The sequence below is a fragment of the Neopelma chrysocephalum genome, unplaced genomic scaffold (genome assembly GCF_003984885.1).
Source record: "Neopelma chrysocephalum unplaced genomic scaffold, ASM398488v2 Primary Assembly neopelma1_61b, whole genome shotgun sequence".
NCBI classification, from domain to species: domain Eukaryota; kingdom Metazoa; phylum Chordata; class Aves; order Passeriformes; family Pipridae; genus Neopelma; species Neopelma chrysocephalum.
The window spans coordinates 6298318-6313523 of record NW_020897717.1 but is presented as its reverse complement, the minus strand read 5'-3'; the positions used below and the strand labels follow the sequence as shown (position 1 = coordinate 6313523).

The window sequence follows — 15206 nt, the reverse complement described above, 5'->3', positions numbered from 1 at the left end:
AAGATAACGGTAACACCTATTATTTACACACTTCTCTATACAAACCCATTACTTTTCTGTAGAGGTATAAAAATATTACCCAACCAGTCACCTGAGGACACATGGCCAAAGCCTTGGCTTCTTGATGAACTGCAGAAGTCTTAAAGTGTGACCACACACTCCAAAGTTTGTTGCATTGAATCTAGGCAACGCAAATTTAGCTACAGTTGTGTAAATACCTTGAGATAACTCAGAGCACTTTATAAATTTAGGTGGCCTTCATGACACCTAAAAGTAGGTGGGTTTGTGAGACCTAAAAAAATGATGCATACTAAGCTAGGGGCAAATTTAATAATTTTTCAAAGACCAGTGATTTACATCTAGGTTATATATTTTTGCTACAGTTTTAATTTCATGCCAGCATGTCTCTTAGAGGTAAGATAGCCAGAGAGCAAACTATCCAGTTGAAGGAATGATCTGGATAGCATGCTAGCTATCACCTTGATACACAATGAGACAGAAAAACAGAAAGGATTTATTTGGAATTCATTTGGTAGTACTGTAGGATTTTCTGCAAGGGAAAATATCCAGGAGTTTATGTAATTCCTCAGTTCTTTGAAGAGGTGAAATGGATAATTTAGAAAAAGTTCTTAGAAACATTTAAGAAGAAAAATATTTTATTCATTACAGTAACTTTTTTTTCTATATCATTCTTTTAGTCTCTTAACATATCTTAAAGCAAACATGAACCGCCAAATATTTTAATCAGACTACTTCTGATCTGTAATCTCTCTGATATAGATCATGTCTCAATAAATCATTTCACAGCCTAGAAGAACCATTAGGAGCAAACTACAGCATTTGCAGACATAGTATAAAGTCACTTGGCATTCTTTTAGGTCATACAGGAGGATAGGAACAATGGTCAAAATTCAGTGTTGCTATCTGAATATTTAAAAATTGGTGGGTAAGGACTTGATTCCTGACATTTGTCAGTAAATGTTACTGAAGCTGACCTTAAAAGCTAACATTAAATGTTATAATAGACTATGACAAGGTGTGTTGCTACAAAAACCTGACCCAAATCAACAGAAGTCATCCCACTGATGTGAATAGGATTTGGTCAAAGCCTGATGTTCAGTGGTGTAAAATGGAGAGAGAAAAGGTCAGAAGCAACAGAATTTTAATCTCTTAGGGTCAACGGCTGGATATATTATTTTGTCTCAGATCTTCTTGCAAGACTCCAAATACATTTTCGACACTACATTAAGCAGAGATAGATAAATTAATATTAGTCTTACTTTCCTTAAAAGAGCACTTACTGGCACCATCCCTTCACCTCTTCTCAGGTTTTATGTTGGTGGCAAGTCTTGCAGGTGGTAAGATAAATACTTTAGCAGACATCTGCTAAACATAATGCAGTTATATTTTGTTTTTAAAACTGCACTTTTCCCAATGTTTTTCACGGCATTCATTTTCCTTGTAACGTGCTTCTTTACTAGTGTCCCAACATGTATGTCCCCATCAGTAAAAGCCCATTTTCCACCCTGGTCATCTTTACCCACTTGACTGCTCACTTGCAGAGTCCTTTTGGCACTTGAGCAAGCTACATTTCCCTTTCTGTTTTAACTATAATAGTCAATTGTATATCAACCCTTTGTAAAGAATGGACATTGCACCTCCACCTGAGCTCCCATCCATGTAAACATTGGTAGAGTGTTTAGGAGATTCTTCTGGTTCACATTTCTGTTAGTGTGCCAAGTTCAGTTCTGTCATGCATTACTCATCTCCTCCTGTTTTCTTCTTGATCACCTGCTCTTTCCTTCTTGTCCTCACCCACCCCACCTCCCAGAGCAGAAAAAGGAGCTGGGGACAGCCAGAGCCTCTCCACAGTATGCTCCAAATCCGGTCCCACACTACCACAATAGCCCTAGCATTAACTTAGAAGTCTTAACCATTTCTGGGGAAAGCCTACTGCTCACAAAACACATTGGCTCAGGAGAGAAGTAGCAGTCTTTAAAGGGATTTAGCTGTCTTCAAAATGCAATATTTTTGCTCATTTATACATATGAACAGCTGCACTCCTGTTTTAGCATCCCTGCTAACCAAGGCAGGAGAACAAACAGAAGACTTTCCAGGAGTGGCCTTTAACAAAAACCCAAAACTGACTTAAGAGGCTTAAAGCCACACAGAAAGACTCTTCCCATCCAAGAACTGGAACGATGAAAAAGTCCTTGTGATGATATTATTTGCTAGTGAATGGATCCAAGCTCTGTGCGACTCACAAAGTGTAACAGTAAACACAAGAAATGTCAGCATCTTACTTGCAGGAAATATCAAATGAAAAATTTAGTATTAAATATGATTAGAAAACACTAAAGAATTTGAAAGATTTGCTTCAGATATCATCATCATTAACTACTGATTGCACAGGAAACTCACATGAGGAGCTTGCTAGGAATGTTTTATAATCTGGTTCCAAAGGTTTGAAATAATGAAATAAAGCAAGTTATCATCAGTCACATTGCATGGACCCTGAGCAATAGTATTTACACACCATGAGATGGGTATTTAGGGAACTTTTGGTAAATATTTCACTGACTCACTTAAGGGCATTTCTATTAGAAGGAACCCTTGAAAAGGAGACAGTTTAAAAGAGTTTTAGAAGAGCATGCAAAGGTAGTTGCAACAGAGGCACAGAAATAGAGATTAATGAACAAGATTAATGAAAATTTAGATATAATCACTTGTTTATCTGTATGTCTGCAGTTTCCTTTGGTTCAGAATTTAGGCTTACAAGAACATGTAGTATCTGTCAAGCCAGATATAACCACCGAATGCTCTCACTGCATCTTGATTCCTTCTCCTCTTTTTCTGTATTTGAATGCTAGGTTGTACATGAATAGAAAACTATTACTATGTTTTTACAAGTCTTGGGAAAAAGTGTTTCCCAATTTGGAGAAATCCTTTTATCTGGACACATTTACAGATCACCGCTACAATCCAGTGTGAATATGGTACTTACACTTTAAGCTGCTGCCACTGCCTCACAAAGCAAACTGAAACTAATTTTTTACACAATTTTGACTCCTATGAAGTAAACATAAGTTACACAAAGAATTCCCTTCCCATCACTGAGAGAGAATGCCTTACAAAACTCACACTGCACAAAACCAGAACAAAACATTTTGGAGGAGGAAGCAACAGTTACAGCATAACTCTTTGATGCTGCAGAGGGAAGAAGGCATAACTTAACTTGTTCAGAGCACTTGTATTGAACACCTCATTCTTATCACTTATTCCATGTAACAAACCTCATCTATTTGATCTTTATTTGGATAAGTAACTTTGATGACCTCCAGGTCACTAAAGTGTTTCCACCTTCTATCAGTCACTATGCAGACTGAGGATTATAAAGTTTTATGAAGTCCGTGGGAAGGGGTTTTCCTTACAAGTTTTAAAAAAAGCCGGAGTATTTAATTTTTCAAAGAAGGTGCAGTGAACTTTCATCAAGACTTTGTCTACTTTCAGGTGTTGAGGGTTTTTTTCTGCAAGGTGATACTGGCATGATCAGCTTCTGGAAAAACAGCTAAAAATGCTGTGAATGCATAATATAAAGTAGGTAACATGGAGGAAGTTGGACAATTGAGCTGCCCACAGGATTCTGCACCACTTTATAGATATGAATGTTACAACTAGCAACCAGAGATAGAGGCCTGTATTGGTTTCTACTATATTGTTGTCCAAAATTACACTAGAAGATAAAAAGACACAGCAGAGAAGTACAGTTGGATAGGGTTTCAGAAAAATAACTCCAGTTTCATAGCTCAGTTGGGTCATGCTCACACTACAAGAATGAAAAATTTGAGTCAGCTGAACTAGACTTGCATAAACAAGACCTGATAAAGTTTAAGTTTTGTCCTAGAATTTACAATATTCATCTGCAGCTTTTTCTAAGAATTTCCTGTTCCTGGAAATTATGAATCTTTCATAATGGAAGATTGGGTGATTGAAATTAATTCCTTTGTCCAGATTAGAACTTAATTAGCTGAATTGTCTATTAAATGTACTAAAAGTATGCTACTCTAAACACTAATTATACAATTTGTAAATTCTTCTAGGACATTTCAGTGTGTTTATATGCCCTGTTGACAAAGTAGTTTAATTTAATAACCCCAGTCAAGACTAAGCCTAAAGGTAATACATGTTGATGTGATTGGTCTCTCTGTTCCTTAATGAACATACAGTTCAGTGCAATGTAGCTAACACAATGCAATCAGTTCTGTCAAGTGATATAGGCCAACAAATCACAAACTAGGGAGAAGGTCTACGGGTAGAAGGCCCAAACCCAACCATTCCTTTCAATGCCATCCCACACTTCTGACAAGCGTTTCCAAAAAAAAAATCCCCAATCCCCATTTCACCCAAAACAACAAAATTTAATAAAATATCACTATGAGAGGATGACATGAATGCAGTAATCCATCTATCATTAACACACCTACCAGACTGTCTAAGCAGAATCTCACTTCTTTCTGTTGTCCAGAGTAGCATTTTTAGCAAAACTATTATGGATTGATTTTCTGGGGGGGGGAACCCAGAAAGCAGAAAGTAAATGCCAAAGAAAAGTATATCCATACTTAAACTAAGCAGTCTTGCTTCCTATATTATTTAAATCTAGACTATAATCTCTCAGGTTTCCCTAGAAAAAATGTGCACACTTAAACTTCTGGGGGCAAAGAAGCACTTAGGGGAAAACAAATATTAGAAACAGATACACTGACCTAGAGGTAAGAAGAGAAAAAGTGAGGATATATCCCAGAGGCTCTTCTATTTCCTGTTGCCACTATAGGAAAGGACCAGAACTGAGAGGGTTCCTGTCTGCTGTTGGTTGCCTTTGTATATTCCCTGGTGTTTCACTGCTTCAGTCTCAGGCTCAGCAAGAGTTTTCCCACCCAGGCGTTTGCATCATTTGTTAGCAGCAACACCAGGAAGAGGTAGCTCAGCAGCAGCAAGGCAGCTCTCTTCTCTCTACAGGAGAGAAGATGAGGAATACAATGAGGTGTCAAAAAAAAAAAATTTCAAGCCATCTGTACATCCAGAGCGAGAAAATCCGTGCAAGGGGCAAGTGGACATTTTTTACCCTAACAGAATAAGCAGCAGATTTTCTAAATTGAAACCCTTCTGACAGCGCCATAGTTGATATTGCTGCGTTGAAAGAATGAGACCATGAAATCTGCCTGTTGCCATTTCTGAGAACCCTCCTGCAAGTGGCCCATGTCTATGTTAGCTCCCTCTTTCTGATGGTGGCAGTGGGTGGCTGTGTGCAACCTGCCGGTTGGAGCGGTCTCTGCAATGACCTAGCTCCTTGGAATGCACTAGTGGGTTGGAGCAGAGAAGACCATGCCCCAAAGAGAGGCATTTCCAGGCACAGCTTAACTAATTACTGGCACTTACACAACACTATGGTCTTTTTAAACTACCATATTATACCTTCCTCTTTCAGGAGGCAGTCACAAGTGACCAGCAATCCTGTTACTAACAAGAGGTGTTTGCAAGGAAAACTAGAGGTGTTCACTCTATTGAGCTCAGGAATCAGCTGCAGGTTTTTTAGGGGTTACCTGAGAAGCAAGTACACCTCCATATCATCAAAACAGACATATACCCTAGAAAGAACTCCCTATATCTTCTTCTTATTTTGTTTTATAGAGCTTTGTGGTAACAATCCTTAAAAATTCTCAAGATCTAACACACACGTGTGCATTACAAACAGCCTCTCACCAGCTATATTTGCATTCATTGTTACTCCTTAACCTGAAACCTCAGGTTTAAATAACTGTCAGCTGATATTATCAGTGTTTGGTTTATGAGTCATTCAGCCAGCACGATTGGCCAAGGAAGAAAACAGTACCTTTATAAACATGCCCTAATTTTTCTGCTGCCATGGGGAGCAGGAAAGCAGAGTGGGAGCACAGGAAGGATTTGCAACCTGAACAAAAATATATGTTCCAGCCCAGAGTTCTACCTGTTAGGCACATATAAACTCATAAATCAAGTGATGAAGAGAACAGCAGGAAAACAGCTCTGGGACATTAGACCAAATGTTTTGGTATAGTTTCAAGTTTCAGCAAGAAACTTTCTGCTAACCTGCTTCCTACTTAAATTTGCTCCTTCACACAAACCCCCGATTTCTCTAAGTTTTTTTTTCCTTTTTTGCCTTCAGTGAGGCGAATTTGAAAAGAAGGAAGGGAGAGAGAAATCACTGCTCTGGGTTTGGATTTATACAAAGTAAGGTCATGTAAAAAGGAAATGTCTGCCCTCCCACACACATGTGCTAAGGACAGTTTTGCTAAAATTAGCCACTGGTAGAAAAGCAGAGAATCAAGTTGTTCTCATGAGTCTTTCCCTTTTCAGCAATGTTTCCCAGCATCTGAAAGCTCAGCAGACTCAGCCTTGCCCAGTGCTGAGCACCTCGTCTGGCCACCAGGTCCAACAAAAGCAGCAGAGAGCAAGGCCAGTCTCACTCAGATTGCACAAATACGCCCAGACTGGAATCATCTGGGATGCATTAGACTGGGAAATCTCTTGTCTTTGCCAGCATACCTGCTTTTTATTCAGGGCAAGTGTTGTTGTAACAAGATTTATACACTAGACTGCACTGATAAAATTGTCAAAATCTTGGTTGGTCACTCTTATCTCAGTACTTAAATTAAATATTCCTATGAAAATTAGCCTTGACTTTTGTTGCACAAAGCAAATCAAAAACCATTTGTTTTGTTTAAAGTGGTGAAGTGCAGATATCAGAATAAAACATAAGTAGGGGAGTGGAAAATTTTGCACTATGGCACTGGGTGATTCATTATGTTTTATCTGTGCTACAAAATCACTCTCAAGGGTGTTGTATTCTCTGTAAATTGTAATAGCATCTAAACCTGATCACAACTTCAACAGTAACAGACCAAAACCAGTACATAAATATTGACTTCCTATCTTGTGTTCAAATTCTGCTAGCAACTGTTCAAGTACAAGCATATTAAACTTAAGAATGTTTTTCTTATCTCCATCCTTTATTCAGAGGCATGGACCCTTACATACACCTTTGTGATGCCTGGTTAATGTTCAGGGCTTCAGCCTCTTTCTTGTATTTTCCAGTACTTCCTTGTGTCAGCCAAAACGAAACCATAGGCAGCACTCCATTACTCACATTTTTGCCAGAAACAAAAAACAGTCCCAGAAAGTTGCCTAGTCCCCCTGTATGGTCATCAGAAGCAGGCAGACTGTTCCCAGGGACACTCATTTCCACCACCCCCACCTCTCCAAATGAATACACATGGGATGAATTGTCCTCTAGACAAGCTTATTTAGCCTCATTGACTACAGACAGGGCTTAGGTGACTAGATGTGTTTCTCAAAATAGGCAAGATGAATCTGTTACTGGAACCTAAGCCTCAGGGGAAAAAAAAAGAGAAAGAAAAAAATCACCTTCAATAAGAACATGGATGCCTTTTCCTTTAAAAGCCCTTCTCTGAGGCCCCTGTAGGATCACGTGGCCACTGGGCATTCTGCAACTTCCCTGTCTTGCAGTTATTTCTGGTGTAGGTCTAGGTGTGATTGTTGACCTTTTGGAGACCTCTTTGTGTTAAGCAACACAGCTTGCTCACTCTTTCCACAAAATGCACAGGAGATTGAACAAAGCAGGAAAGTGAAAGCAATAGCAACATTCCATCAGGCAGGGAAAGAGTTAAAGATACAAGGATCAGGAAAGGAGTCTTTCTTTAGGAAAGACATCTTTCTTTAGAAAAGACTTCTTTACTCATGCAGTTTCAGTCACTTATTAAAAAAGGATTTATATTTCTGAAGTAAGGATCTATACTTCCTCCCTCTGCTGAAGCTATATGTTTCTCTGCCAGACTGTGATGAAAAGGGTCCACCCTTGCCCATCGTAAGCCAACGCTGAAGTCATCCTGTTATTCTTTTTCACCTGGCACACATGTTGAGGCTTCTCTGTGGAAGTCTTGCTGAGACACACATCTCATTGTCTTTTGTTCCTCTCTGCTCATGAGGGGCTTTTTTTTTAATCCCAGATTTCTTTTGCACATAGCTCAAACAGGAATGTTTCTGCAATATCCACAAAGGAGGATCCATACACGTAAATAATGCTGTTCTTTGATGGCACACAACCATCCATTAAAGCCAGAAGTCATTTCTATGAAGAGGATATTGTGAATAGCTCTAACTAGGAGGTCTTGGTGACCTCTTGTTTGAAAACTCACATGTCGCAGCTAACTTACAACTGATCCAAGAAGGAATACCAGGAAGATTGGCCTCTCTTGCACAATAGCAGAGTTTGGTAGGTGGATGTGGAACCAGCCACAGGGTGATTTGGCTGCAAGAGACCCCTCTCCTGCTGCATTTCTAGAGAAATGCTGCAAAGGCTCAGCATCTCTCACAGGACTTCTCCCTACTGGAAGTGAGAGAAGCAGAGGCCACCTCTGCTCTCTCTTTCAGGCAGTGTTCATCCTTGAGGCTGAATTTAAGAACATGGTTAGGAAGTCTAGATTTTTTTACCTGCTGGTATGCATTCTTGCCTAATCTGTGCATGTCAAGCATACATGGCTGCAATGGAACTCCAGCAGTCACCTCCCTTTGTCTGACCAGGTGCCTTCCATGTCTTCCACTGTGTTCTCCCAGAAAAAAATGGGTCTTTCACAAATGGGCAGCATCATCATTTGCCAGAGGAGGTAAAGCTCGTAGACAACATGAACTCTGCGCAGCAAGACACAATGAGCACTGCAGGCTTCAGACCACTCCCAAGACCAGTTCAGATATGATGCAGGTGTAGCCACAGGCTTTCCCTGTGGGAAGGAGAGAAAATTGGATAGCTGTATGTTATGTATCTTTGAGGTTGTTAGAATGACGAGAATAAAGTGAAGTAAGATTAAGAGGCATATTAGGCTGTCTCTGACAGATCTTTCCTACTCATCAGGAAGAATTTCCCACTGAGATTCTGGGAGGTGCTGAGCCCCCAAGGACTCCATGCAGAGGCTAGAATTTGCAGCCACAAATGACGCTGTTTTTCTGTGCAAGTCTGAGCTATCAGGGAAGGTATCAGTGCAGCCTGTTGCTGCTGATACTGTAAGCAGAGGACAAAAACAGTGGATCATTTGTTTATCAGCCCTCTACAGTGTACAGCCCCTTTGTGAATAATAAGCCACCTTTCTGCAGCTCTTGTACAGTGCAATGCAACACTTTCAAGTCAGCTCAACTAAACTGAACCTGCAATCACCTGATATCGGCAAGTTAAAATAGTGCTGATAAAAAAAATGTTGATACAAGAAAATTCTGAGGAGCACGGTGCAAGAATAAGTTACACGAGGAAGTACATGTTCCTTCTAATAAATGCAGATTACTTTTGGCTGGTCTTCACATCTCAGATTTAGTATTCGTCCTATGGAAATCGTTGTATTGCCTCATCAAGGGGCCCATGTGAAGCTATGCTTACTCAAGCTTCCAAAGCATTTAAAGATCAGAGAAAGCAGTGTCTGTACAACCATAAAGAATACTTTGTTATCATTATTATTTGACCACAGCAATAGGGAAATATGCTTTAAAAATGCTTCAGTTCATTAGTTCATAACTATTTTTTAGTAGCTACAAGTTTTGCTGAGAACCTAAAAGCAAAAAAACAGCAAGCTGCAAGGTAGCAGATTCAGATGTCATGTGCCTCAATATAGGCCTGTTTTTTGCCTTTACCATAGCTGATGAAGACTTTTAACAACACTTTTAATCCAAAGGTAAGAAGCAGATGCAAAGGTAAAGTAAATGCAAATGAATCTGGGACTCATCCTGAAACATCTGTCTCCCAGAATGTTACCCTCTAGCCCACATCCCAAGCTGCTATCCTTCTCCCTGCATAAGCTTTCGGGGTCTCATTAATGCACCGGGCAAGTCTACACAGCAAAGGGCTGTTAGAGATCCTGAGGTAGCTTTGAGGAAACTGGCTTGTCTACACGGTACATTGCAATGCCGTGCACGGATGCTAGCTTAGATCCCAGAGGCAATATAGCCGTGTCTCTATAGCAAAGCACCCACGCTAATTAGCCCTGCCCCCGAGGATGCTGCAGGAATGGAGCTAATTAGGTATGCTGAGAGGCACCTTTGTTAATTAGCCCAGGGAGAACAGAACAACACTAACAGAGCTTCCGATCATGGCATTAGCTCAGGGATCTCTATAGTGTACTTGGCTGTGTAGCATAGCTGAGCCCACAGCTCTTTTGAGCACCATCCTAAGAATCTAAATACCTTCTTTCAACCCAGTCCCACCATCTGACCCTGCTTTTGCATTCGTAGTTGTGTTTCTCTCTTGATAGTAGGAAAATTAAGTAAATAGATTCAAAAGAATGAAGAAAAAAAGCCAGTAAAAACCACACTACAATGATCTAGTGTTATTAAATTCACCTACAGGTAGCAGCATGCCTGTAGGGAAGCACTGGATATTCCTAACCCATCTTGATAAAAGGCATGTTTTGGCTAGGGGTGCATGTTTTGCAAGCAGTGTATCTCTAAAGGTACTGTTAACTCAAGCCAACTCAGTCATAAATACAGACTATGGTATATTAAGCTGTAATCATGCAAGATTTTCCATTACAAGTTCAGGGAATGAAATAATTTAGGCACAGGCACACACCTAGGAAAGATGAAGCTCCCAAGAGAGTAGTTTTGTTGTTCCCTTTTCTTCTCCCCTGGTTGCAGTATGCATTAGAACAGGGCTGTTCTGGCTGGATCTCTTGCCTCCTCTCCCCACCCCCAGCCAAGTGCCACTGTCCATGACTGTGCACAGCAGACACAAGAATCTCCACATGGCTGCCACTCTCTGGCCTGGCTGCCATCACTAAGCACCGTACACAGTTCTGTCTCTAACTTTCACGGGTTGCTATACAACAGCACAGAGGTAAATAGTCTGTATCCAATACAGCCAACACAGATACGAGGATGGTGATGAGACTGTTATTGAGGGAATGCTTCCAAATGCCTTTCCAACCACCGTATTGTAGGTACGCATAAAAACGCCAAGTTAATGCCTTCCAAAGAGAAAATGTGTGTGCTTTGTGTCATTCCAGGAGGGGGTTTTATGGATCTTATTTTTGAAAAATGGAGCCCAGTGATTTCCAATTATCTTCCAGGCATGTGTGTAAGAGCACCCAGTTCTTTCCCATATGTTTCAGAAAAATGTTTTTGCACATGGGCAACTTCTGAATAGGACCTAAGCCCTTAAATCCTGGTTTGAGTTCTTTATCAAACTGCAAAAATGCATGGTGAAATTTTAAATCAGCCTCAAAAGCTTATAACATGGAGCTGCTGGAACATTTGAGAATACCAAAACTTTTAAGGAGTGGATATTAGGAGATCATAAATACCAGAGAAGACAGAGGTTTCTTCTGGAATTAATGTGGTTCCAGTAGACATAATACTTAGTTTTTTTCTAAAGCTTGCTACATTTTAGGTATATAAAAGCAAAAAACTTCAGGCTCTTATCTTTCAGGTCCCCAAGAATTTATGACTATGACACAAAGGGGGGGGGTGGTTATGTAATATATCTGAAAATCACAGTTCGGTATTTAATCTTTACTTTGTATCCTTTAGAAAAAAAATCTTAAAAGTATGGTTTCTGTTTGTGTAGCTTTATGATACTTGTCAAAATAATATAGTGTCCTATAGCATTTACTAATGCAAACTGGGATATCTCACACAACCTTGACTTTATAACAGGGGTTCTGGATGTATACCAGACACACAAAATGGTCATTAACTTGATATGATATGAGAAAGGTGTTGAAGTGAATAATTTATATAGTAGTAATAGTGGTTCTGTCTATGGGCATTTTATCTTGCTCTTGAATGGCAAAAAAAATACTTTAACACGCCTTGTGTCTGGGTAACTTTAGAGCGACCTAGAGACTTCTCAGTTTCAGAGTGCAAAATCGGCCCCTTCATTTATACTTGGCCAGTGCTCAGACCAAAGCTCCAATACATCACATTGTCTCACAGAAACCTAAAAAATAGAACAGACTGAAATTCTAGGCAGGAGCATCCTGTAACTCTATAAAAGTCCATGCTGTGTCCCGAAATAATGAAAATATCCCAGCTCTGTTTCCAACTGCATAAATAGCTCAGATTTTCAGCTTTACTGCCAGAGCTTGGCTAATACCCTTCAGTTTGTTTGTCCAGTTTTACATCTACCAATAACTATTTTCTTCTCTTCCATCTGTTCAAAACAAAACCTGAAGCACAAAGGTTATCAACTTTCAAAACCTCTTGTGCGTAGACAGACTGATAAAGTCCCTGTCAATGAAAAACAGCTCATCATTCATTCTCATTATACTGGCACATAAATCTTCTGAGTGACCAGGGAAATGGGAAGCTTGCTACCCTCATAACATTCCTTGCATGCCTGCTGCAGGCGTTGTGTCTATACATTGCCCGCAATTCCCAGAAACACAAAGTTAAGAATAATTCAAGAGACATAAGAAGGAATAGGAGGGAAACATAACCTGCATGTAAACTTTGCCAAGAAATCTTCAAAACTAATTGCTTGAGGTGGTTAGGAAAATAAAAAAAAAAACTATGATGCTTATCAGTGTTATTTCTCAAAGGCTGACTGGCCTTAGTATAGTTTTGCACGTCATCAAAAAAAAAAAAGGTTAACAGTAGAGCTCATAGTTTTATTCTGTTTAAGAGCCCTTGAAGATTTCCTAGCAGAGGTACTATATGGACAACAGTTTCACGTTTCTTGAGTTACCCTGCACTGACCTCTTCCAACCATCCACAGAAACAAGAGGTCCAGAAGACAACAAGCTGACATTCACAGAGCTACAATGTCATCTGTGAGACAGAAAGGTTAATCAAGTGACCAGAAGTGTGTCCAGGGTGTAAACATGGCATTTCAAAAAAACAGCATGGTCCAGATCTGCCTGACGTATCCATACAGGCATAGCCAATTCCTTTTGTATAAAGGAAGAGCTGTCATTTCATGTGAAAAAGCATAAGCATCTATCTGCCCTCCAAACTTCTAGAATTATAAATAGTTTGAGTTACAAATACTTCTGTCACAGTGTTCAGGATACCTTCAAAAGATATCCCAAGCACTGTATATGATTAACCAAAGCTTGTCAGAGTTCACCCTTATAAATATATCCTGGATAAGCTTGTTGGTTTGAACAAGAATTTGTGTGTCTGTGTCTAAAGGAAGAAGAGAAGAAACAGGAAGGTTAGTCATGTCAGTCACTTGCACACTTTTCAAGCTGACTGGTAGAGCATAATATCTGTGCTTTGACAGTAATAAGAGCACTGAATTCCTAAATGTTGTGTATTACATTGCTCAACAGGTTTTATCACAGAAAAACTGAGTAGTCTTGATGAATGAAGTTTCACATAGGATAATGTTGAAAAAAATTAGATATTATTTGCATAGATTGCATTAAAGTGATTGTTTCCCACCCCTCCCAAGCATCTCAGTACCTTAGAAATAAATTATAGTCAGAGGGTTATTAACATAAAATTAAAAAAAAAACTGAAGCAAATTTCAAACCACAAGGCAAAGAAAACAGTACTGTAGTCTATTTTCAGACCTCCTCAAAGTTATTCATATCCTAGTTGTCAAACAATCCTGCATCTCCCAGACATCTTTTTTCCCTGAAATCCTGCTATGGTGTCTTCCACATTAAATTATTTCCTCTTCAATATGTTAAGAAAGAAGAAAAAAGCAAATCACCCTTAAGTCACATGTGTTTCTCTTTAAGGAAAAGGGTCTCCACAGTTCAACGAGGTGAATAGTTCTCTGTAAATGAAGTCATGCTGAGATTTTTAAAGTATCTAGGATTAGGAAAGCAGTAGTATTGGTAGCAATGTCATTGTCACACAAGCTAGAAATACTCCTTCTAACTCTTTTTTTAATTCCAGCCTTCCTGGAACAGTGTTTCAACCTGTACAAATCAGATTCTTTGCTAAATTTATAACTCTGTTGAGAAACGCATCACTACAGAGAAGCACAAGGAAAGCTCTGTGAAATACTAGGGTTCAAATGCCCTTTCAAAAATATCTGTTGTCATTTGGACACAACTGGAAGAAAAAGGAAGATGAAACATTTGCAATAGTAGCCTGCCTCAGTTGGTAGAGCCTGAATATGGGATTTTGCCTGGTTTATTTTAAGTCTGAGCAGCTAGCAGCTGGAGTATGTCCCACATGCTAACACTTGGAATTCCCCGGAGAGAAGGTTTGTTTCAAATGTAACACTGGCCCTCCAAAGCTGGACGTCTTCGTGCTTTATTAAGTTTGCATACTCCATCATTGCCTCAAGTCTTGATGATAAAGCACCTATTCTGAGCGATCAAACTTCCTTGCCAGCTTCATATGAACTGGGTTTGATTTAAATGCAATCTATTAACAATATCTATTTTCACACACATACACACCCCAGGCAGATACTGAACAGACACAGCCTTGCAGACTTACACAGCAGCTGTGACAACAACTGATGTCACCTCCTTTGCAGAAATTTCCACAAGCGTCTTCCAAAGGCCAAGTTAAATGAGATAGAGCTTATCAGTTTCTTTAAAGTGCTCTGGATGAGACCAGTCCATGTGACCCCCTTCCCAGCCACCGGGGTGTGGTATGTCACAGCTCCCCTATCAGCTGGCACATGGCGGTGGGAGATATGAGACAGCAGAAAAGTAGTAGTAACAACAACACCCAGACTGCTGAAGACAGAACGAATACGCTGAGTAACTTCAGCGTGTGCTCACTCACTTTCTGAAAACAGGTGGAGGGTTTTAAGCCCTGACTTCTGCTTGCACATCCCGCTCGGCACAGATGGGTGATAATGTTGCCAGCTATGAGTTGGAAAGGCTATGGTTCATTAGTGTCATATTAACACCTTTAAGTAGTGTGTTGCAATATTTATTTTTTTTCTTCACTAATTTCTCCCTTCTTTTAGGTATTCTGTGAATAAAAAAAAAATTACCAGCAAGGATGTTTTTCCAAAAGCAATTGCTTAGATAAATTCCTTGTTTCTGTTCTTGCATCAGAAATATTAGAGAATTAGAGAAGACAGCCTCCTCACTTGTACTGCTGAAATTACTGAATGTTTCAGATTTCCTTCACTGCCTTCAATTATAATTAAATGATCAGTTGCAAAGAGTTAATTTTTAAAGCTTTCACAATCATCAACT

The 15206-nt window shown here is 39.6% G+C and overlaps 1 long non-coding RNA gene across 1 annotated transcript in view; it reads right to left on the bottom strand.

The window, feature by feature from the left end:
• The window catches only part of LOC113966852, a 39742-nt gene extending 25041 nt beyond the window's left edge, over positions 1 to 14701 (bottom strand). The window contains exon 1 of the long non-coding RNA XR_003533978.1: positions 14491 to 14701. This is a non-coding gene — a long non-coding RNA (uncharacterized LOC113966852). The remainder of the gene's footprint in view (positions 1 to 14490) is intronic.
• Positions 14702 to 15206: the final 505 nt, after the last annotated feature.